The sequence below is a fragment of the Diceros bicornis genome, chromosome 27, assembly GCF_020826845.1.
Source record: "Diceros bicornis minor isolate mBicDic1 chromosome 27, mDicBic1.mat.cur, whole genome shotgun sequence".
NCBI classification, from domain to species: Eukaryota; Metazoa; Chordata; class Mammalia; order Perissodactyla; family Rhinocerotidae; genus Diceros; species Diceros bicornis.
In genome coordinates this window covers 17,321,994-17,347,483 of record NC_080766.1, presented here as the reverse complement: position 1 = coordinate 17,347,483, position 25,490 = coordinate 17,321,994, and the positions used below count along the sequence as shown (strand labels likewise).

Sequence of the window (25,490 nt, the reverse complement as noted above, 5' to 3'; positions counted from 1 at the left end):
GGGACTTACCATTATAAGTGATACACTAGAGGCGTGAAGCTGATAGACTGTTGGGGACTTGTTTTTTAATTCTGTGTCTAAAACATAGTAGAAACTCAATAAATGTTTGCTGAGTTCATTTTATTCTCATTAGTGTTGATAAAACTCACAGCTCCAGCAACCACATCGTGGGTGAACCTAGACATCTCTCTCTTATAGCCAAGGAAAATATGCCCTCACACTGTTCTGAAAAGGTACATGTTGCTGCCTCACTAAGCAAAATCCTTACCTGATACTTAATGAACATTGTTATTTGAAATGTATAGAGTTCAAATCCCCAACAGAATCTGATTCTCTTTGTTAAATACCTCTCCAGGGGTTCTTAGTTTTCTTCAGACTTTGTACAAATCATGTCAATATGGTGTTTTACAAACTTCGGCTTGAGATACAGTAATTATTTTTATCATTTTTTGATTTAATGAATTTGCTATTAAAATACCCTATTTTATAGCACTATTTATGTTATACAAATTAATTTCTAAATATTCAAACCCAGCCTTCATTGTTTTTCAGAGTTGTGTTTTTCTTCAGTTCCTCTGCCCCTGCCTTATTTTGACCATGTTTTCTTCTCTGCACTAATTCGTCTCAGTTTCTTCTCCCCCACAAGCCATCAACAATCCTACAGCTTCTGTTTTTCTTCTTGTTTTTTAACATGCAATTTAATCACACCATTGCCTGTAAACCTTGCACTGCCCACCAGATAAAGGCCAGCTCCTTGGCATGGCCTTGATTCAAAGTCCTTGGTCCCCATTGCATTTCCAGCCTAATCTGCGATCACAGTGGACCACCCCCTTCCTGTATCACACTCAGCTCTTCCCTGCTTTTGAGTGCTATTTCTGTGACCTAGAATGGCTACCATTCTCTTATCCCTGGCCAGCTCTCCCTCATTTTTTTCACCATCACCGACCACCACCTAAGGCACATACACATGTGAACTGAAAACCTACTGCCCACTCTCTGTTCCTAGAGCACTTTTTACAGACTTTAGCCATAGCATTTAGCACAGTATATACTCGTCTCCTTATGCACAGTCACTAAAGAAGAAATTCACATGTACTGTTCACTCCTGTGTGTGTGTGTTATCTACTTACTAGGGATTACTTTACCCTCTCCTGCCCCATTCAGGAAGCCATATCTGAATTCAAGGGAGTGAACGTGTGGTTGTTACTCAGCATAATCTTGCAGTTACTTAGTCTATTTTTTTCACAGGGCATAATTTGCAACCTATTGGACCTTAATAAATTCTATATCTTACACTAAATACTCTTTACGACCAATCGTGACATACCTTGTGTCTGATGATGACAAACCAACATGTTGTAGGTGGAGATACACTGATTTTAGGGTATTGCATTTTATGTATTACAGCTGTTTGTTCCCGTAGACCATTTTTTGAGAGCTATAGCTACTAAATTAAACTTTGAGAGCATTGCCAGGGAACACACACACTCTCTGCCGGCATTAATACCTTCTCTTTTGACCCATGCACTGAAAATACTACAACACAGTGACAAAATGTCATGCTGATTTCCTATAACAAGACTGAGATGGCTTTATCTTGCTTTACTTATGTTCACTTGCACTATTCTGATTTTTTCCTCCTCTTAACAGTGTATCCATCATGTTAGGAATAAGGAATTTAGTAAACATATGGTGTAATTTTCTTCACCTGTTGTAATTTTAGTAAGCTATATGTAATATCCATGAAGTTGGTGACTTTATCTAAAAGCTTATGCTTTAAAAAAAAAGAAAAAGAAAATTCTAGAAATGAATGTTGATGGAAATACTTCCTTAGTTCTAATCTATCACTGTGCTACAAATCTGAAAGATAAATAGAGCTTTAAATTTACATTCACTACACTAAAATATGGTCAAGAAAAAAATTGACCCGAATTCTTTAGTAAGTGCAATGGGAGGGTTTAGTTTTGAGGACTAATAGTGGCCCCATCCTTTGTGACTGCTGCTTACATAATTTGTTATGAAAGAATGCTTCTAGGTAAACCATCTCTCCAGAACGCTTGTGATTTGTTCCATTCTGCTTGGGAAGGGTTAAGAGGAGACAACATCCTGTCAAAGACCTTGTTTTTAATTTTGCTTCTCACACTGGCACAGATCCTGCTAAGAGCAGCCCAGATTAGTTCGGAAAACCTTTGAAGAGATTTAAGATGTCCTTCAGCCAGTTTGAAGGTTTTTGTCTTGCAAATCCAGTACAAGGACGCCTGCAGGCATCTCGACCCTTGCTGTGCTGCTGCTGCAGCTCAAGGTCACACTAACCCGCCCTGTGACATTCAACAACAACAATTATGCAGTGAAACTGCTTCAGCGTTCAGCCAACCAACAACTGCCTTTAGTGAGGAACTGAGGAAGAAGTCTTTTTCCCCCCTTTTTCTTTTTTGGGGGCTCTGTGAATTTTTGCTGTAGGAAATAAGCCTGGATTTCTTGTGTGTGTAGTGACAAGGTCATTTCTTAATTAGAACACATGTGAAGAACAAAGCTAAAGGGCTTCAAAACAGCTTTGTAGTTGATGGAGAGGATTTAAATCATTTAAAGAGATAGTCACCCATGTATGATGGAAGCTGAATTCTAAGGGCATTAACTCCTTCATTCCTATCTACTTGCCATTTCTTTCCTTGAATTCCTTGTCTCACTTTAGAAGGTTGCATTCTAAACTTAAGAAAATTTGTAAATGCCCATTTTTTTAAAGGGTGAAACATAATTTATAAATCAAATTCTCAGATAAACTTTTAATGGAGAAGTTTTCTCCCCGTAACATTTATCTCCTGGAAATTTTATCTACTGGCTTGACTCAGGGACTAGGAATTATGAACTTTTCCCCGTGGCAATTGTGATCTAGTTGTAATGTGTCAGGGGGATGAATAAAGTGCTTCTTTGTTGCCTCACTGCTTTCTCACCTTTACCCATTTGTGATTCAGGATTCTAGTGGGGCCATGACCCCTGCTGCTTTAGAAATTCTAGCACTGATCAGGCAGGTTTTTCAACTTTCAAAGGATTGGTTTAGGAAGACACATGCTTTGTTCTAAGGAAAAAAAAATAATTTTAGTTTAAAATGGACTTTAAGAAAGTTGTTTCTGAACATACATCACTTTTTGGAAGACACAATGAAGCCATGTCCATAAACGCTTAGTAGCCATATTGGATTCCCTCTCCTTTGTGGGGCTTGTTTCCCCATCTTGTCCCTCCTTTGTTGCCTGCGAGGGCTCCCTACCAGACATTAGTTGGATAGAGTCCAAGTGAATTGGCTTTCTATGCTTGAGACTTAATGTATATCACCTCTGCAGGATTAAAGCAGAATAATCTGAGAGAGTAATTTTATAGTTGATATTTTCTTGTGTGTATCATATGTAGAAGCATACATTGGAGTTATTTCTTTATACACTAAATTACATAGTATAGAGAAATTTAACTTCAACATGATGATATTAACATACTAGTTTTCTCAGAATTCATCCCAGTTACTTTCTTAAAGAGATGGTTCCCTGTAAGTGTGACTAAAGTAGAATCAGGGCAAGTCCTTTGTGAAGATGGGTAATATTTTAAGTGTGATTGTTTGAACTGATATTTTGGATTTTGTGGGTCATGTTTAACTTTGAGGGGGTAACTTGATGGATCGTATAAGAAGAACAATTTAGAATTAACTAGACGTATTATTCTGAAGGATTTTCCTCCTTTCCGGAAGCAATGTATTTGAGTCCTCCATGAAAAGTAAAAAGGTATATCCACTTTTAGGTTATGGCTATTTTAAAAGATTTTAGGTTTGCAAAAAGAAAATGCTGGAGGGGAAATCTATATGCAAGGAAATGGGTAGTGTGATTCTGTGCATCCCTGCCCTTGCCTGGAGTCTGGTGTGCCCTTATGGCATGTATGACCCACGCTCACCTGCTAGTAATTTCTAATTTACTGTCCTAATTCATCGATTTGTTATCACTAATTGTTCTTCATTTACTTCTGTGTTGTTTCCAGTACCTAAAGGGTTGAAAGGTTGCTGTAATTGGCACCCGCAGCTGCTCTTTCTTTTGACAGGGGATAATTTTGCAGCCTATGCTTTGTGTGACAGCTGCCTAATTGGGCATTCTCCCCTTGTAGCAAGCCTGCCTCCTCCAGCCTCCCTGCTGACAAATGGTGGTGGATTACAGATGAGGACACGCTGACCCATTCGACCTTGCTGAGACAGCGGGGAGGGGCCTCCTGCTACTTGAGGGAAGCTGTAGGTCATTTAGAGGACAAGGTCACCAGCCAGGTGGGGAGATGACATGATATCACATGACAGTAGCCTGATGACATGGTCAGCGTGTCAAGGACAGACACATCAGTATCGATTAAACATTACTGCAATACTTCATTGAAGGCCCTAGCATTTCTTAATTGTTCCAGCTGAATTTTTTTTTTAAGAAAAAGGAAGAGTGCAGAATAAGCCACATGTATTTAGCGGTGTTAAAACAGTTGTTGACGTGAAAATAGAGCTGGTGTAGGAAGCCTCCTCATAAGTTTTTCCGATTATCTAGAGTGTTTTGTTGTTAATTATTGCTCAGTTTGCAGCCCCTTGACTGTCAGGACTTTTCAAGAGTTATGTGAAAAGGAAGGCAGGCAAATTAAAATGAGGTAATGCGTGTTGTTAGAAAATATTTAACAACTTCTGTCATCACCCTTCTCAATGATAGGCATACCTTTTCATATTTTGAATAAAAGAAAAAGCCAAGTGAAAATGCTTAATTGAAAGGAACCTCAAAACTCTGGATTCCTGAGATAAATATACCAACATGCTACCATAATTATAAAGTGTTAAAGATGTTTTTAAAATAATTTTTGAGGCTTGAAAATATTTTTAAAATAGCTTCGGATTATACTTCATGTGAAACTTCAAGATAAGAGAAAACCTTTAGACATCTTTTCATTGTTGGTGGTACACGTGCTTTTCTTGAAGAAGTGTACTTGAGCTGTTGCAGCACTTTTTTAAGTGCAAAATCTTAAGAATCCTTGCTGAGTCTATTAACCCTGTGTTAATACTTGAAAGAATAAGTCCACGTAAACCATACTGAATAGTCCAGTTTAGAAAACTGCCTTGTTTTAAAAACAGTGAACAGTTTAATGCAGAGAATACTGATCATGATTGTTGTTTCTGGAAAAACATGATTGTTGTTGGGTACTATTGGATCTAAACCCTCAGTTCAACAGGAGATAATTTTATGCCCCTGAGATAAAAAATTATCAGTGATAAAGTGTGGTGAATTAGTTCACCAAAGTAAACACATCTGTATTTTCATGGCACGGGCGTGGGTGGGTGTGTGTGTGTGTGTGTGTGTGTGTGTAATTTTGACCGTGCTGTGCATGTGTTTAGCTGCTCTCAAACCCTGACTCAAGCTTGGTGGAGGTTTAATCCTGTGCCCTTGTACACGTAGACTTGATTAGTAGTTGTGGTTATCTCAGCAGAAGACATACCGCCCTCCTGCTTGTATTGGTCGGGACCCGGGCATTGGGGAGTCAAGGCAAAGGAGGAAGAAAAGAGATTGTACATTAGTATTCCAGGAAAGCCTTACTGTCTGCAGAACAAATTGATTGCTCCGGTGTACCTGTGCTTGGCACCACTGCTGTGAAAGAAAGGTAGGGTTGTAATCTGTTTTATTGTATTACATATTGTGACACTCCAGGGATATTTAACATGCGCTCTTTCTATGGCAAGTGCTGTAAGTCTAAGTAAAGAAAAAGGAAATAAATGAATGGGAAGTGAGGAAGAGCGGCGGGCTCCAGCTCTGTTTACTTCAGCCCCTCAGAGTTCATTCGAATAAGATAATTTTGCTGCAAGCCTCACTGGAACTAACCTGATTGATAACGAAAGCCTGTAAAGTGTTCTGAGGCACACTAATCTGCTTCACTGCTTGAAACGTGTCAGGCGGAGATGCAATTCAAGCTAATGTTGTGAGATTTTAACCACAAGATGAATGGGAGAATGCGTGGAGGTGGTTATGAACCTAATTAGTTTAGGAAATGATTTTTAATTATTTTTCAGTACATTATATTGTTAAAGGTCCTACATAACGTGGTGCAGAGAATAGGAAAGAGGTTTTCATGAAAAAAAAGAAAAGAGGTAGCCACTATACCACCTTAAACTATATTAAGGAAATTAAGAAATGTTTTATTTATTTTTCTATGTTTCATTTGTATAAACATTGTACTGTTTGATTCTCTTGTGGGAAAGGAAATTGCAACATTTCTTCTAGTTTTTTTTTTCTGTGAATGTTTTTCAGATAGAGACTTGAAGTGTAGAATTTAGGATTGCTTAGTATGAACTGAATAAATGTTTTAATATTTCACAAAATGATTGAAATATCTGTGATTAGGATTTGACCCCTTGCCATTTTCAGGCATTCTTGAAATGTTGCTGTAGCTGCACTTTTCAGGTTATGTATAAATCTGTGCTGTGAGGGGAGAGGAGAAATTCCTCTTGTCCAAGCCTCTTGCCACATGTGAACTGCAAATGCCCTTTGCCTCCTCTGTCCCCATCCTGATCCTTCGATTATAATCAGAGCACTTGATTTAAGAGAGAGGAGGCAAAATAGCTTACTCATGGAATTAAAGTTGGTTTCCATTGTTTACTTTTGTATTCTTGAAATTAGTATATAGCTTTACATTTTTTAGATTTAGTTCTATTTAAATGTGTGAATAATTGTTCTGTGTATACTAATTATACATTGTAAAGACATCCGGTTACAGAGGATCAGTGTAATCAGAGGCAGTGGACATTGGTCTAGACTTGCTCCTAGACACTTTTATAGAAAATGGGTGAATGGAGAAACATGTTCAAGCATTTGTTAAATAACAAATACCAAATCATGACATAAAACACTGATTAAAATTAACTATTTGGAGTCATGTTACTTAAAAGGGAAAAGATGTTTTCAAAGAACTTTTGAACTCGATGGCAAAATTAAGACTATTAAATATGTTTTCAGTTGAATATAAGCCATCAAAATTATTAGTACTGTATTCTTATACACTTAGTTTTGTGGGAGTTTTTTTTTCCTTATTGAAAAATGTGAATGAGAAAGTGTAGAGGAAAAGTAAACCATAGAACTGAGAATCAGAATATTTTATTTTCCAGAATAAATAAAACATGTTCTAAACTCTTTCTAGTTTTGATTTTAGCTTTTAATTTCGTAATTAGCTTACAAATTTTGAAAATTCTGGATCTTTCACCCTTAAAAGAAATACACGGCATGCGTAAGTTTAATATTCAGCCAACTCACAATGGGAGATAAAGGAGGGAGTACCAAAAAGAGGAAATTGATATTGATGTTTTCTTTTCTTGTTATTCTTCTTCTTCCTCCTCTTTTTTAAAGGAGTGGGAGATTGTTTTTTACAGACAAGAGCTGTGTTTTTTGTTTACCAAAGTATCCACAATGCTTAACACTGTACCTGGCGCAAAGTAACTGCTCAGTAAATATTTGTTGGTCAAGTGAATAAAGAATACTCAACCATCACCCTCAACACACGCACTTTGTTTTTTCTCATCTGTTTACAGTTTCAGTTTGTGCTGTGCTCAGAGTAGTGAGTGTTTAGCATCAGCTTCTCTTCTGAAAGCATTCTAGGGGTTGAAGGAACACCTAGTGTTCCTTCAGTGTTTTATAACCAACTAGGAACTGTGTTTACAGCATTGTTTTCCAGTCAGAGTAGTTCAGGTGACTGCGCCTTGAACTGTCCTTCCTCAGAGCATAGACAAGCTTGTGTGGACAAACATGCTTAGAGTTCTTCCTCACCTCAGGTTGCCTCCGTCCTTGTTCCTCATGTGCTTGACCTACTGTGATGTTGAATTTTTAAAGCTATGAAATCTATTTCTTGTTGGATTCATTTTGTGAGTCTAGGTACGTTATACTTATTAACCAACATCAACGAATTATTTTGAACATCCAAGAAAACTGCGTGTTCAAGTCAGAGAGATCTAGGTGCATTAAATCTATGGAGAAAACAAACATTTGGCATCATATTATGACTGTTAATTTAAGCTATGAAATGAAAGTCATTCATGAGGACAACGTGAAATATGTGGATGACACTTTTCTAAGCTCAGTTAATGAACAAATGTTTTTATTGTTTGGTGTCCAACATTAGCTAGGCTTAAACCAGAGTTTTTAACTGGTAGGAACCTTAGATATCAGTATAAAGAGTACATTTAACAGATAGAAAACTGAGTTTTAGACAGTTTGCTACTTGGCCACTGTCATAAAACTGCCTAGTAGCTGAGCTGGGGCTAAAATGCAAACTTCCTAGCTTTATAAAAAATTAAAGAGTGATCCTTTTTTCACACAATCTCAACTCTTTACGCAATTTTATTCTTCTAAAATAATAATTGTTCTGTTGATACTAGCCAGATCTTATACCTGTAGCCACAGTAAAATGTAATTTATAACCAGACTGTAAATTAAAGCAAAATTATAATGATATAATGTCAGTCTGCTTTAATTTACAGTCTATTTGGTTATGAATTATATATTATGTATTTTATATATTTATATATACACATATACTATTATTGATGGCTCCTAATAAATGTGGACCCAGTGTACTACTTTATTCCAGAAAGAGTGACAGAATATTGGGTATCACATAAGAAAGATGTTAAAAACTAAGAAAAAAACATTATATACAATAAAAGTGTTCGTATTAGAATAAATTTGTGAATAGTACCATCACAATTAAATACACTATAGTCTATTAATATTTAATATTTTATGGCAGTGTTTTCTTTAATAGTGTGGTCATGGCTGAGCAGAGAAAGGGGGCAGCCAACTGAGATTCTTGCTGGGTAGAGACCTCCAAGGCGGGATACTAGCTGAGCATGGCCTCCTTCGAGAATAATTAAATGTTGGATTGTCAAATTTAAGAAGTATTCTAATTCAGATTGTTATGGAAAGATTAGACTCCAGGGAGATAGGTCCCAGACATGTCAGATGGGTGTCCAAGTTAGACTGAGAAGGTCCATCCTAAAATCAGTGTCTAACAAGACTAGACTTGCCTTCTTCCAGCTGAGATTCATAACTAGGTTATTTCCAGCGGAGAAATGAACAAGGAACTAGAGATACTGTCAGGAAAGCAAATTGACCAAGCATGGGAGCAGTGGGGAGACTAGTGGGCAGAGGAGGTGTGATGTGAGAAGTTGGCTGTCTCGCGTTCAGAATTACGTTTATATAGGGATGGCAGTAAACTGTGTCTAAGCCTTTCCCTCCCATTAGTGGGGAAAAAAAATGTCCAGACCTAATTCTTTGGTTCAACAGTTGGGCAGAGCAAAGTTTGCAGGCAAACTATTTAACCTCTGTAAACCTCAGTTTGCCCATCTTCAAGGTGGGGGTTATTATAATATCTACCCCTTCAGGTTATAATGAAGATTAAATGAAGACACATATAGCTCCTGGACCGTTATATATCTCTCATAGTTATTTGATTGTGGGTTTGCGTGTCTCATGTAAGGCAGCCATGGCCTCTGCAGATGTGTACTTTATACTGCTGTTAATAACAGAGGACTTGGCTCGGTGAGCATAGTATGACGGGGTAGAGCTGTTGGGTATTTCAACGTGAATGATACAGTCTTTCCATCTGCTGACACTAAACTCTTATTCCTATTTTTTACCTGTTTAGTCTCAGATTTCAACCTAAAAAAAAATGATTCATAACTTTAATATGATTCCCTCTCACAAACGACATACTCTTTGTCTTGATCAGTTATGTGATTTTTGTTTGTATTGACTTTATTAAAATATGTATCAAAAACTGTTCGTAATTTTCAGTGACCGCCTTTCCACCTAACAGTATAAAATGTCTAAGTGAATCATGGATCTCACTTTAGAATTATAGTAAATAATTTGGAAAATGAGAAGCCAGAGCCAAAAAAGTAAAGTTTAATTTGTTTAAATCTTAACTAAAAAGTTTAGCTTTGTTCAAGTGCCACTTGTAGTTGCTAGAATTTTCTTTTCTCGCTTTAATTGTAGAAATTACTTAGCAATTATAGACTGTAGACTTGTAGATCTTTAGGAGACTAGGGTGATCTGAGTCTACAAATGTGAATGCCAAATACGCCGCAGTTAACACAATACTTTTCTCTGGAAAGCACAGAAAAGAGGAATATTAGAAATGCCTTATGATTTGATCTGAATTTAAAGTTTTACTTTTCATTAGATAGTATTTGTAATTTTAAATGAAGTGATTGTTTCTTTTGATCTTTATAAAAACGTACTACCTGGGGCCAGCCCCATGGCGTATTGGTTAAGTCCCCACACTCTGCTGCTGGCAGCCCGGGTTCAGATCCCGGGCGTGCACTGACGCACCACTTGTCAAGCCATGCTGTGGCGGCGTCCCACATAAAGTGGAAGAAGACCGGCATGGATGTTAACTCAGAGCCAGTCTTCCTCAGCAAAAAAAGAGGAGGATTGGCATGGATGTTAGCTCAGGGCTGATCTTCCTCACAAAAAAGTAAATATATAAATAAAAATAAAAATGTATTACTTGAAAATCAGAAAGATTTCTTATACCTTATAAACATCTTTACTTGGTTTGCATGATAATTTAAATAACTGTGTATATATATTTTCTATGCCACCAATTGTTTTTCAGTATCATGTATAGAAATAAGTGGTTAGAGAGAAACTAAGAATATGTATAGATGTCTACTTATTCAGCAAAATTTCAGTGTCTCAGACATGTCTGTGGCAAACAGAGTAAAACTAATCCTTGTCCTTGTGGAGCAATAATTAGAGTGTAGTGGTGGAAGACAGGCAGTAAACAAGTATTTAAAAAGCAAGGAAAAGCAAGCAAAAAAAAAATTACAAAATGAGAGAAGTCTTCAGACAACTGTGACCTCCTCAGTACTCTGCTAGGGAATAAATGGGGAGACCTGTTTCCTAAGGCTACGGGAACAGCTCGTCTTAGGAAGTGACGTTTAAATTGAGTTGAGGAAGGAGGCAAAAGAATAGCCATGAGAAGAGCCAGGAAGAGCCTTCCAGGAAGAGGGAACCAGACGTGCGAGGCTGGAGGGCCGGAAAGAACTGTCCATCCCGAGATGGAAGGAAGATGTGCAGCTAGAGTTATGCTGTCCGTTACAGTAGCCACGAGCCACATGTGGATTGTCCCAGTTGAGATGTGCTCTAAGTGTAAAATACACACCAATTTAGAAAACTTAGTATGATAAAAAGAATGAAAATATCTTAAGAATTTTATATTGATTTCATATTGATACCATAATATTTTGGGTATATTGGGTTAAATAAAATATATTCAAATTAATTTTACCTTTTTAAGAACTTTTTAAAAATATGGCTACTAAAAAATTTAAAATTACGTTTGTGGTTCTCATTACATTTCTGTTGGACAGCACCTGAGTAGCGTGTAATGAGCAAGGGACTAAGTGACATGAGATAAGATTGGTTATTCACTGGAGCCAGATTATGCAGGGCCTTGTAGACCTAGAGAGGAATTCAGACTTTATTCGAAGTGAAATAGGAAACCATTATGGGTTTTTAGCCAAGAGGATATATCTTTACAAAGAGCATTGGCTACAATGTGGAGAATGTATTGGAGGGGTGCCAGGTAGGAAGCTAGTACAGTAGTACACACACACAGCTGAACCAGTTAGCACCACAGTTGTCAGATGATGTTATATAAAAAATAGTGTCTGTAATCATCAGTGAGTTTCTCAGTCTTATTTGATGGAATTTCTTAAGCTATGGGTGCAGGCATTGGTTTAAGTTTACATGTATAAGAATTCTCTTTCCCCCATGTTCATGGAATGTTAAAATTCTTACAAAATTAATTTGTACCAGCCTCCCAGAACACTAATTTGTGGAAATAGTAATACTTAAAAATCATTTATAGCTTTAAAGATTTTCGAGAGTTTTGACAAACCTGCAACATTTTTTAAGATTTTGGGGTTCAGGTAATTATTTGATGATTTGATGGAAGCTGTTGACATATCAGATCCCACAGGTGTGTACAGCCACCATTCAGGGGGCCTTGCATTCCAAATTTAAGAAACCTCATCATGTACAGCCTTTAACCCTCCCAACTAATCTCTGTGGTAGAGCTTGTTCTCCTTCTCTTGTAAGGGGAGAAACTTGAGCCTTAGAGTAGTTAAGCAAGTTGCCAAGGTTGTAGGATAGTAGGTGACAGACCCTAGGTTAAAATTCAGGTCTTTCAGGTAAATGTATGTTGTGATTTCCTCTTATCTCATAGCTCCTTTTATGTAGTATGTATATTTGTGTGCATGAATGCGAATTAGATTTGCCATTTGTTTTATTTGGCCCAGAAGCTCTGATTGTAGTACCACTGTTTAATTTGTATAAAATTGGAATAATTCTTTATCTTTGGCTTTTTATTGTTACCTATACTACTCTGCAATGGTACAAGTTTTGGATCATTTTTCATAGTACTGAAAAAATGCAGGACGTCAATATAGTTTTTTAGTTTTTTTGTTTTTTTGGGTTTTTTTTGCTTTTTGGGAAAAATAAAATTTATTTGCTATAGAATCTGCTTCTACTTATGAGTACTGAGGACACCAAATACAATGCTGTGTGCTTTGCATGTCTTATTTCATTAAATCTTTTTCACAGCCCTATCAAATAGGTAACATTATCCCCAGAATCTCAGAAAAGTTAACTAAGTATCTGAACTAAGATTCAAAGTCCAAACTCTTAGCTTCAGTGCATTATCCACTTTTTAGGTATCTTCGAAATTAAGTATCTTCACAGTATCCCTGTTCTGGAGCATTTACACTGTCAACAATATTTTTTGCTGTGAAAAGCAAAGGTCTCTTGAAATTCAAATGAAAAATTTTATTTTTTAAAAAATCACATTTCTTTAGTACAATTAAAGTTGATCCACATCTTATCACTGACAAAGCTGATAACTTTTTGGTAAACTAATAGTTACCTAGTTAAATGAAAATAAGAAAAAAAATCGGATAGCACTCATGGAAGCTCAATGTACAGCATGAAGACCCAGCAGTTTGCTCTTAATAGTTGATCTTATAAACAATGGGCTAGTGGGATCAGTAGGCCTATTGCAACTGAGCAGTGTCATATAGTTTAAAGTACCGAGTCATAGTAAAAGCCATATAATGTGTGGTTCTACTGTATATCGCAGATTCTGTTAGTAGAAATTAGAAATAAGTACCAGATAACTTGGTATGTGCTATGATTATATAAAAGATTGTTTAAAATACTTGAGTGTCTAAAACATTTGCAGTACAGCACTACTTACTTTAGTTTCCAATGTACTCTTTGATTTTGGAAAGGATAGATTTTGCCTAATGGGTCTAAAATTATATTAAAACAATTATGTAAATTATCATCAGTATCTACCAGAGATATAAATAGCACAAAGAGGAAAAAAGTAAATTAGCATTTCTTGAGGACTTGCTGTGTTGGTTGTTTTATATCCATTATTTAATCTTCACAACTGTCCCATTAGATAAGTAGGTGTCTGACACATTAAACTGAGACCCAGGTTTACCCAGAGTTACAGAGCTAGTGCATGAGCCCCAGGGTTACTGTTTTTAAAGCTCATGGTATCCTTTAGAAATAAAAACTGGAAGGAATTTTTGATGGTACACATTGTTGGAAGGTGTAAAAGAAGCTCTTTCAGAAGTGAACTATGGAAAATCTGACTCTTAGATTTTCTTCATTTTAAATCGTTGAAGTTGTGGATCCGGCCCGGTGGTGTAGTGGTTAAGTTCACGTGCTCCCCTTCAGTGGCCCGCGGTTCGAAGGTTCAGATCTCGGGCACGGACCGACACACCGCTTGTCAAGCCATGCTGTGGTGGCGTCCCATATAAAGTGGGGGAAGATGGGCATGGATGCTAGCCCAGGGCCAATCTTCCTTAGCAAAAAGAGGAGGATTGGCAGTGGATGTTAGCTCAGGGCTAATCTTCCTCACTAACTAACTAAATGGATGAATGAATTAAATAAAATAAATAAATAAATAAATTGTTGAAGTTGATAGGGGGTGGGTTAGAGTGGTGTCTATCCTGTGAGTAGCCAGTACAGTAGAAGAGTTTATGAAGTCGAGTTTCTCAGTCCTGATTTTTTGTTGTTGTTAATGTTCTGGATTTTAGTTGGTTACTTCCAGTCATCTTTTGTCCCCAGGCCATCACTGGTAACACAAAGATATAAATACTTAATGCTGCAAAATACAGAGATTACCCTCTGCCATTGTAGAATTGTTTTTCCTGTTTAGATTTTTTTTAATTCAACTAAAAACTGATTATTGAACAGAGATTTTAAGAAGGTTTAATCATTTTATCCCTTCTCAGTCATAATTTTACTAATAAGATTTGGCTAGTATCAACTCTCTGATGACCATTTTTCTTGATTATATAGTTAAAAGTAGAGATAACCAGCTCTACCTCATAATATGTATGCTACTGAATGATATATTTAGAACAAAAATATTGACAAATTTGGGGACTTTTTTTAGTATACTGTAGATATTTTTAGTATACTGAAGGAGTTTTTTTCCTCCCCTTTGTGTCACTCTTCCTGAGAGTATTCCTGTTGTGTACATACTTTTTGGAGGGTGGAGGAGACACTTACTTGATAAATCAACTTTGGTAATTATTTTGTAGCAAACCATGTTTACAGTTAGACTTTTTTTATAAAATATTAAATTTTTTGTTTTGAAAGTTTGAATAGTATTCTCTTATGTAAATGGAGTGCAGAAACTTATCAACCATTTCTATCAATATATCATAAACCACAAAACTCAGTCAAGCTGAATTAGTAGGTTAAGTTGTTTAAGTGATATCCTTGCCTCTGTAATTTATTTCAAAAATAGGCTGAGCTCCTTTAGTTACTGTAAGATATTCAAAATAGAGGAGAAAACATTTGTCAGAGAAAGGGGGAAAAATTCTTAAAGGAAAAGCCGCTTTTTAATCCTGGATGAGGTTTCTCACCATCTCAGATGTAAATGGGACAGTATTTTTAGTCATCTTCCTCTTCAATACAGGAGTATTTAGAGCCTGGGCTCTAAGAATGTTGTGGGGAAAGTAAATGGAACACTGAGAACCTCTGATTTCTTCCTTCTCATAGGAGAATGTATTACTTTCTTTATTCTAGTCACGTTTTTAAAATTTGGTATCATTTATGCAAGTATTTTTATTTCCTTTTGATGTCCATGATAATTATTTCTAAAGCTCAACCACAGAAAATTTAGAGTGACACTTACAGAAGTCTCGCTTTTGCGGATAAGACGGAAGAAGAAAGAAGGCATTTTATTCCCTCTAGAGTACCCCCCTGAAAGGAGCATCAGTCCTAAAAGATGGAGAAGAGAAAGAAAGGTGGAGTGATTAGGCTTAGCTGTACTAAGAACATTCTCAAGAAGGACTTTAAAATAAGGAGCTACAATAACTAGAACCTGAGGAGATAGAATAGAATCTTAAAGAGGATCTTGTTGAGCCTTCTGCTTTTAAATGAGTAAAGTGAAGCAGAAAGCGATAGTAACACATGGTCACTTTTTCTCTCTTCAGTATCTCTCATAGCCCCAGAGCTCTGGGAATTGATCCACATGGCCAGATTGAGCATCTTCTCTCTGTTGATCCCACCCAAGTCCTGTTAATAGAAAGAAACCTTGCTCAAGGCTCATCATCTAGAGCTTGGACAACCCTAGTCTGACCCACAGTTGGGCATTAATAGTTGCATTATGAATTACTAATCGCCCACTCATCCCACCCCTATACACAATTCCCATCATAGGGAATGTGGTCTTCATGTCAGTATCAGGAGCCTTTGTAGTTCCGAATGCCAGCAGCATTCATGAGTACGTCAGGTAGAAGTAGTTCAAGACTTGAGGATTAAAAGATGGAAAAAAGAAGAAGAGAGAGTAAAAACCATTTGAGAGGAGGGGAGGGTTAGAAAGAGGCAGGAAGAGAGAAGCTGATGGGAGGGAGAAAATACGTGCCCACGGCCTGGAGCAGCTCCTGACTATTGCTGTAGGCTGGTGGCACTAAAGTCCTGGTGTGAACCCGCGGGATGGATGTGAATCTGACTCGGAGGTCTTAGGAAGTGCTCTTGATATAATCGTCCAGATCTGTTGGCATCGTAGCAAAATTACAAAGTGAAAGAAGTTAGGGAAATGGACAGGGAAATGGGCTGCCTGTGCTCTTTCACAGTTCCTTTTTTCCTTGATGGTGAGGAAGACCAATATTTTGTTTTATTTTTCATGTGAAAAGAATAACGAAGCTTGATTTTTTTTCTTGTGCCATGGTCTAAATGAATCACTCTGTTTTTGAAGATTAGAAATCGTTTTTAACGTCAGAAAATTTCAGTTCCCTCTGCCCACACACACACACATAGAGTATATATGTTCATGTAGATTCAGTAACTTCAGAGTCAGTTAAACTGCTTGGGCGAATATGAACATAAAGACTTATCTACTTGTAAATTTAATAGAGCAGAGGGACAATGATAAAACAAATTAAACTGTGAAGTTCTTCGACATCAGTAAGGTTCACACAGCTGCAGGGATAACTTGACGAAAGGACATGTTCGGCCAGATGGCCTGTGCTGGCCTCCTTCCCGTTCCTGCAAAAGAGACGTTATTCACTCCCAGGGTAGCTCAGGGAGAGAGCTGATTATGGAATTAAAACAACCAATGTCCAGTTAACCCCTGTTTTGGTCAATGTTTCCTACACAGTTTGGATAATTGGCATACTTTAGTTCCATCAAGGGAGGCAGCTGGTTTGTTGGTTAGTTCAGGCTCCTGGGAATAAGAAATCTGAAATTCTATTATCAGCTCTGCCCCTACAAACTCTAATTAAGTATGACCTTGGATATCTTATTTACCTCTTTGTGTCATTAGCTTTTCCCATGTGAAAATCAGGAATATGTTGCTCTCAGATCATACATGAGGTGGAGGTACGTAGGAAAAGTGAGGGAAGAGTGTTGATATTTGCAGAGGTCTTTAGGACCATGGGTTAAAAGGTGCAGTTTTATACAGTGTTACTACAGTATCTTAGGGATGCTGTGATGGCAAAGCTCAAGTCCAGGGGACTTACTAGAGGCATGAGCAGGCACTTCAGGAAGCAGTGATAGGAGCACCTTGCCACTCCTTGAAACTGGAAAACCACGCAGTAACTCCTGCTGCCTCTTGTCTCTGTTCCTTTTTGCCTTCCTCATCTCTGCTTCTCTCTATGTGCCTACTTCATTCTTTTCTCTCATACTAATCTGTGAAATGTGGCCTCAGTAAAGCAACCCCAAAATGAAGATTTTCAGTGTCTTTGAATTCCAGATCCCAAGAAAGGAAGCGAATTGGTCTGGTTTTTCAGTCAGGTACCCAATGTTGGTCCATTCTCCTGTGGCTAGTGGTCAGGGAACGGGTCCTTTAAGAGAAAGATCTAGAGGAGAAAGAAATGATAGGCATCTTTTGTACATGAAATTACTCTTTGGTTTAAGTAAACATATCTTACAAAATTACAGAATTAATTAGCTAGGTTATTAAATTATTTTACAGATCTAAAGTATTTTTTTAGTTTGTCAGGATATATACTGAATATGTTAAAGCATTCAACAGATAATTTTGAGTGCCTCTAGTCTATCAGGCATGCAGATACAAACACAGAATTGGTCCTAGCTCTCAAGGAGCTTTATGTGGGATGACTGGCAAGTGAAGAAAATTTTTTTGAGAAACTCCACTGGTCTGGTGCTCTGTCCATAAGTAATAGAATAGTTAACATTAAGTGAATGCTTAGAAAATGCCAGGGATATTTAATTTAATACAACAGTTTTATGGGGTAGTACTATTATGATTCCTGTTTTACAGCTAAAGAAACTGAGCCCCAGCATGGGTAGGTAACTCGACCGAAGTCACCCACTGATGAACTGCAGAGTCAGGAGTCCAGATTGTTCTCTCAACCACTGTGCTTTGTGGCCTTTCTAGTAAAAACAAGAGATAACAACAGAGACAAGATTTTAGATAGGAAAAGTAATCCAGACTTTTCGAGGTGCTGCAACAGTGTTTGCTTTACCAAATGTTTTCAAATTCACTTTTGTTATAATCTGTGGAAATTTAAAATAATAGGAAAGGCTTTAATTCAGAAGATCCTAATTTGGTTTTATATGAGCCACTTATTGGTCAATTAACCAATCACTCAATTGCTTTGAATTTTAGTACCCTTGTTTGTTAAAAAGTGAATGAGGATCATGTAATAGTAACCAACCCGGGAAGAGAATCAAAGAAAATGTATCTTGGTATTTCATTTGAGGAGGAGGTATGGCTCAAAGCAGTTGAGAGAAAGCCGGGCTTGTTTAATGTACAGTAAGGTCCATAGGAGTCAACAGTCTGTGGCTGAGAGCTCTCAGGAGCTTTTATTACACTACTCTGACCAGTCAGGAATTTGTAAAGAATCGCATCTTTGCAGCACCCACCGCAGACTGGCGCCCAGGAACATTTGTCTTCCATAGTTTGCCCTTCGCCAGACTCCTGTCAGCATGGAATTTAGCTGTCTTATCTAGACCTTAGCAAGGTGATAGACTTAGTGGAATATGGCAGCTATTTTCTAATGTTTGAAGGATAATTGAAAGATTAGCCTTGTTTTCTGCGGCCCCGAAAGGACTAATGATCAGACTAAAGGGAGAGAGATTATGGCCCAGTGCGGGGAAGAATTTTATACTGTTGCAGTTGTGCAAATAAGGAACGAATTCTCTGAACAATGGATAACGCTTACCGACCACCTGTGTTGTGCCAGGCACCGTGCTGAGCACTGTAGTAGCATTGTCACATTTATTCCTCACAGCGGCTCTGAGAAATAGGTACTGGTTTTTGCACATTTATAAATAAAACTTTAGAGAGTTGTTAGCTTGCCCAAGATCAAACAGTCGGTGAGTGGAAGAGCCAGAAATTGAACCCAGAACCATCTGATTCCAAAAGATACCACCTGGGAAGACGGTCCATGGTCACTAGAGGTTTTCAGAAATAAACTAGACAACCAGAGTTAGCAAATAGGTTATAAAGGGGTTTAAACATTAGATGGGTAATTGGTTGGTACATGACCTTCAGCTCTCTTCTAACCTTTAAATTCTGTGATCCTGTTGTGTTTGTAGAATGGATTTTCAAGGTGTACTGTTAGGAAAATGATAGCTGGTGATGGATCATTATAGGAACGTAGGTTTCTCTTCATAAAAATTGGCTGCTCTGCCAATTCTATACGAGTTCTACAAATTGGTATTCTCAGTATTATGGAGGCTAGGATGTTTGTCAGTTTAGCTTTAAAAAGAAGTTATTAATCCAAATGAATAAAGTGTCTGCCAAAAAGAAAAACCCACAACATTTTATAATGATAGACAAGGAAATTTGGTTTGGTTGTATAATATCTTTAAAACAAATGCCTAAATAGCTTTTGGAAGACAGTAAGATATATTTTGTTTTGTTTTTAATATATATTAAAGATTGTCATACTGTACATTTTTAGAAAACTGGGTTTTCGGAATCTTATCCATGTGCATCAAAGTTAGGTACTGTCTGGACATGACTTCTTAGCCTTCTCAGACCTGAGAAGCAAGAGGGGACCTGGAGCTCACCCTTTCAATATGGGTCGAGGAATGAATTTCCTTGATTTTATATTGCCAGTAACAGCAGCATGCAGATCTGGTTGGAAGTAGAAAAGGCAGGGCAAAGACTTGTTGACTCCTCTTGCATCAATATTCAAGAATGCTTGGACAATGTTTGTTTTTGTTGAATTGGTTTTTAGTTTTTCAGGTTTAAAGTCTTTATTATTTTTACATATTCTAATTGAATCACTTTATGGCAGGGTATTATTTTTACTTAGCCAAACACAGTGAAAGCTCATACTTGAAGCTCTTCAGCAAATGCAGGTTCAGATGAAAAAGATCATCCTAGGAATAACTTTAACCAATTTAAATTCATCTTTATCACACAATTTAAAGGGTTCAGGTACTTTGGTGTATGATTATTATCTACTTCAGTGATTGATTTTTCAAATGGGCATAGAGAAACAGTTTCTCAGTTGTTGATAGACAGTATAAAGTTAATTCATAAAGGCTTTCTTTTCCCATTTTATTATAACTATTTTTTAGGATGTTTGATTTGTCTGGTTTTAGGGATTAAATCTTTCGATGTGATACTTCATTTCTTCATACATCTCCATCATAAGAAAATTTAACCTAGAAATATTTTAATATTAAATAGATTTTATTCACCTTCCTATAGGGTAAGTAGTTTGAGAAGGAAAAATGATGAGAAGCTTGATGGTACCAGTATTTTGAAAGATTTGTTCATTCTTCATACAGTCTGTGGGCATATTAGGTCTTACAAACCTTCACTGAGGAGACACTGACTAAAGGAAACTAAATGAATATGATCAGTTTTTTATAAACATGTTAAAATAAAGATCCTCATAAAAACTTTAAAATCTTCTAAAAATTCATTTATTTCTAAAATGTTTGAATCTTGTGTTTTTTCTAACAGAATATTAGTCACACATGTTTTCCAAAACCACAGAACTTTCTGCATAGGATAAAATACTTTATTACTCTTTAATTTTGTAATTCCTTTTGTTAATTTATTTGTGGGGGGAGATGTCTTGAATTTGAAACCAAACATTATAAATAGCATTATATCATTTTAAATCTTAAGGTACCTTAGAATTTTGACATCCCACCCCTCATATTACAGACTGAGGCTCCAAGAGGTTGAGTTGTTGCTTGTTCTGCTGGGAATGCTATCTCTGCCAGGTGCTGGGACGCAAGGATGACAAAGATGTAATCTTTGCCCATAAGGAGTTTACGCTGTAGTTGAGAGCCAGGCATAAACAAACCAAAATACAGTTTGTAATGAGATGACTGAAAGATCTACTGAGTGCCATGGAGTCCCAGAGATGAAAAACTCTCCTCAACCTGTGCAGTTCAGGGAAGGCTGCCTTCCCAAGGAGGGAGGACGTGAGTCCTCAGCTGAGACTTACAGAAAAAAAAAGATATCTTATTCCTTTAGCTTGATTCTAGACAGATGGAGCTTATTATGTGATTCAAAAAATGTATTATATGATTTAATTTTCAAATGATGATGATGGTAGGGATTGTGTGAGCGAATGAGGCGGGATGGACATGAGCAGAAGGTTCTTTGCTCTTTATTCTGTACCACATTATTTCTCCCACTGTTATGTCTTATTCATATCCTCATGTGTAATGACAGGAATTTAAAAAAAACTATTCATTTTATATAAATACTGTAATTGAAAGCACAATGAGGACCAAAACAACAAAGCAAAATATAAATAGGAAGAAATGTTGATGTAAGAATTTAAGTAATTGGGGGTCAGCCCAGTGGTGCAAGTGGTTAAGTGCGCGCGCTCCGTTGTGGCGGCCCGGGGTTTGCCGGTTCGGGTCCTGGGCACGCTTGGCAAGCCATTCTGTGGCGGCGTCCCATATAAAGTGGAGGAAGGTGGGCATGGATGTTAGCCCAGGGCCAGTCTTCCTCAGCAAAAAAAGAAGAGGATTGGCAGATGTTAGCACAGGGCTGATCTCCTCACAAAAAAAATTTAAAAAAATAAAAATAATAAAAATAATTTAAGTAATTGATGTTGGAGTTGAACAGACTAATAAACAGAGATGTGATCAGTATAGTATATATGTGTCATTCTTCATATCATCATTCTATCTCAAAAAACCAGAAAAATGATGTACATAATAGAGATTCTCACAAAGCTAAAGTATTTGATTTTTTGGTGTTACAAATGTTTTAATTTTATTATATAACACTAATAGTAGATAGTTGTTTTTAATGATCTTAATTGCTAAGTAAAAGTTGTTCTGAAATATTTTTGGTCCAGTAAGTGAGGTCAGAAAGGCCTTGACCGTTGCCTAGACTGCTGTTCCTCCTGCTGCTTCTCCAGCTCATAGGAGCCTCTCCTAGAGCCTCCTCCCTGCCCCGCCTCAGTCTGTCTCTGTGTCTGAGTGTCGGGGGCTGTGGCAGGGGCCGTGCAGGCTGTCCCTCCTGCCTGCACTCAACGTGCCCGAGACCTGACAGCAGCACAGCTGGGCCCCAGATGGGCAGTTAGTGGCTACAGCTGCTGAGATTATTACTTCAGACATTTGCTTGTGTGTACCGAGGAGCGAGAGAGGTCAGGGAAAAGTACAGGTGACAGTTTCTTCCATCAAAATGAAACCATTTAAAGGAAATAGCCTACTGATGTGTGCCAGTAGCTTCATCTTCCTGGGTGAAGACCGTATTTTAATGTTACCTGTTAATATTTAAAGACGTGGAAATTCTCCAGGTACATCGTGCATATTCTTGTTTTTGTTCCTTAATCCCATGGGGTGGGACCCTGTTAGGGTTATTGACTTCCTCCCTTTACAGGTGTTGTCACTATGTCTGTCTGTCTGTCCATGGATTGTGTCTGTGGTGATATTTCTCTGCCACAGACTGACTAAAACCTTCAATCTAGAAAGCTTTGTGTTCTGGGCCAGAGTGGGCAAGAGTGATGTCATGATGATCATCATTTCTGGAAAGTCAAGTCAAAGTTGATGGTCCATTCACAGCAAGGCAGCATTTTCCCCCAGGCAGCACATACAGAAAAATGTATTTGTTAATTGATAAGTGATTCCTCTGTCTAGACTTTAATAGTGTATTTTATAAGGAATTCTGTTTGTGTTAAAAGAAAATATGTCGATAGATTCTGTGTATCAAAGTTTGATGTATAAATTAGTGCCCATTACTGGTAATTTTGATATACCCACGGTCTGCTTCTGCCTGGTAAAGGAAGTTCCATTTTCAGTGGTATTTAAGTTGATATATATTGTTTTCCTTTTTACTTTGTTATTGAGAAATTAGGAGTCTTTCTAGGATAGTACACTTCTGGTATTTTCATTCAGACAATATTTAATTCATCAAAAATAATTTCACAAACTGAAAAACTGGTAATTGAGAACATTTACATGTACATGTATCATAATTTGCAAATTATATAAAGCTACAGCAGGTGATACTTGATTTAACAAGGAAAGCTTTTTTTTTTTTTTGAATTTTTTGTTTATTGCAGTAACATTGGTTTATAACATTGTAAAAGTTTCAGGTGTACATCATTGTACTTCTATTTCTGCATAGATTACATCATGTTCACCACCAAAATACTAATTACAACCCATCACCACACACATGTACCGAATTATCTCTTTCACCCTCCTCCCTCCCCCCTTCCCCTCTGGTAACCACCAATCCAATCTCTGTCCCTATGTGTTTGTTTATTGTTGTTATTATCTACTACTTAATGAAGGAAATCATACGGTATTTGACCTTCTCCCTCTGACTTATTTCACTTTGCATTATACTCTCAATGTCCATCCATGTTGTCACAAATGGCTGGATTTCATCGTTTCTTATGGCTGAGTAGTAACAAGGAAAGCTTTTATATTATAAATTTAGTCCAACAGCATTATGCATCCTTAAAAATGATGTCTTGATCGGAATGCTTCAATAAGAACATTCACCACATAACTCTTGGTTTCATAAATGTAATTTAAGATGAGTTCAATATCTTGTTTGAGCAGCTGAAACAAAAGGCATGGTTTTGTTAGATAATTGCACTGTTCAATAATATATTCCATTAAGAATCACTTTTGTTGCCGTTGTTGATAACCACACTTTCTTCCTATATGTATAATTTGGAAATTATCATGGAAGACTATGGGTACATTATAAAACTTTCCTGGTTGAACCAATTTTTAGCAGTTAAATCTGTGTATTTGGGAAGAAGTGATCCAAGATATTGAGGAATATACAATTAATTTCCATTTCATCTGGGACAAAGACTTGGAGGTGTGGAGGAGCATGGTCAATTTAGGTACTTGCAAATTAAATTAATTTCAGAGTTTTCACATGGCAAAGATCAGCTGTAACAAACAAACGAATAAATAAGTATGCAAGCATACATACACACAGGTAAAAACTCATGATTCTGAAACACACACCCACACTAGTTTCCTTTCTTGTTCTGTGATCCAGTGCAACATTTTTAGCAGAACATGCTTTATAACAAAAAGTGCATGAAGATCTTGTCTTCAAAGATGGGGAACATTTTAAAAAACAGAGTGTACCCTGTAAGTAAGAAAATGCAGAATGTAAGTGTACTAAAAACCCCAGGAGCTTTGATCAGATGCCAGCTGTTACATCAGTTCTGTTGATAATCTTTCTTACTGATCTGTGACCTTGTGCTTGTGTCTGTATGTCAACTCTATTTTAGGGGTGGGGAACCATAGTTGAGTTTAATAGAATTTATGCTCCAATCTCGAAGGATGTTCCTCTATATATATATACACACTATAAACACTCAATTCCAGGAGAAGAAAGCACCATTTTCCATTATGTTTCATATTTTGATATAGATTGGAAAATATTATGCTTTTCAAAACTGGTAGAAAGCACCATACTTGGAAAAGGTTAGGAGAAGCTATACCCTTTGTTAGTTTTATATTTAAACTCTTTTTTTTTTACACTTATGTGCTACCAAAATAATTTATTATTTTGTGTTTCTTCAGAGATTGTTTTGGTTTTTTGAGAATAGTAGAAGGCATTGAACAGACATTAATATTAATGCTAAATAAATATCACATGTATTCTTTATCATATAATTCTCTTCCTGGATTTTTAAAAATTACATAAGAATTAATTTTATTTAACAGTATTCTAGTTTCTATATTTTCAAGATAATGCAACACAGCATCCAGGAAGATATTGCATTTTTGGAATAGAAATTGTTAAGCTCTTTCTCTAGCTCCTTTGCTTCTGTGAACCTTTTTAACTTAAAATCTCCGACATTTTCATCTTAATTTGGATTTAAAATTAAATTTTTTTATAAACCTTAGAGGCAGAGTAAAATGGATTGTGGATTTATTGAATCTGATTCACATACATAAGCCCTCTGAGGATAATTCAGAACAAAGAAGCTCTTCTTTATTTTGCTATATCAATTATAAAGGATATTTGTTTCTGTCACCAGGACAATTATTTCACCTTTCTCATGCGTTTATCTATGTCATCAAGGATCCTAAATCTTGACTATTGCATTTTATTCAGTATATAAACATTGTGAGATAAGCAGAAGCTCCAGTTTGAATATAAGCTCATATTTACCTTTTAAATAAAGATCTGTTTGAAGTTCTGTGACCCCAGTGAAGAAAGTAATAAAGATAAATAACTTGGGGATTGGGTGGGTAGAGTGTATGACTACTTTAAAATCATTTTCATCCTCTAGAATTCACTAAAAAGACTATAAAACATGTTGTTCAGGTCTATCTTCACGACTTTATTACAGTATATCATCTTTCTGGTTAAAATGCTTATCATTTTTATCAACTACAATTTGATAAATTACTTGGAATCATAGAAATAAAATTTTAGAGGTGAAGAGGTCCTCACATACATATGTCCTTGTGTTGAGCACTTGA

The 25,490-nt window shown here is 36.8% G+C and overlaps 1 protein-coding gene across 9 annotated transcripts in view; it reads left to right on the top strand.

Moving 5' to 3' along the window:
- Nucleotides 1-25,490, top strand: part of NRIP1 (nuclear receptor interacting protein 1) — a 90,363-nt gene that overhangs the window by 50,927 nt on the left and 13,946 nt on the right. Inside the window, exon 1 of one of the 9 annotated variants that reach the window (XM_058522940.1) lies at nt 5,472-5,658. The exons of the other annotated variants lie outside the window; for them this stretch is intronic. The gene's annotated coding sequence lies outside the window, so the exon portion shown is untranslated. Of the gene's footprint in view, nt 1-5,471; nt 5,659-25,490 lie in introns of those variants that run through there. 9 annotated transcript variants of the gene reach the window in all.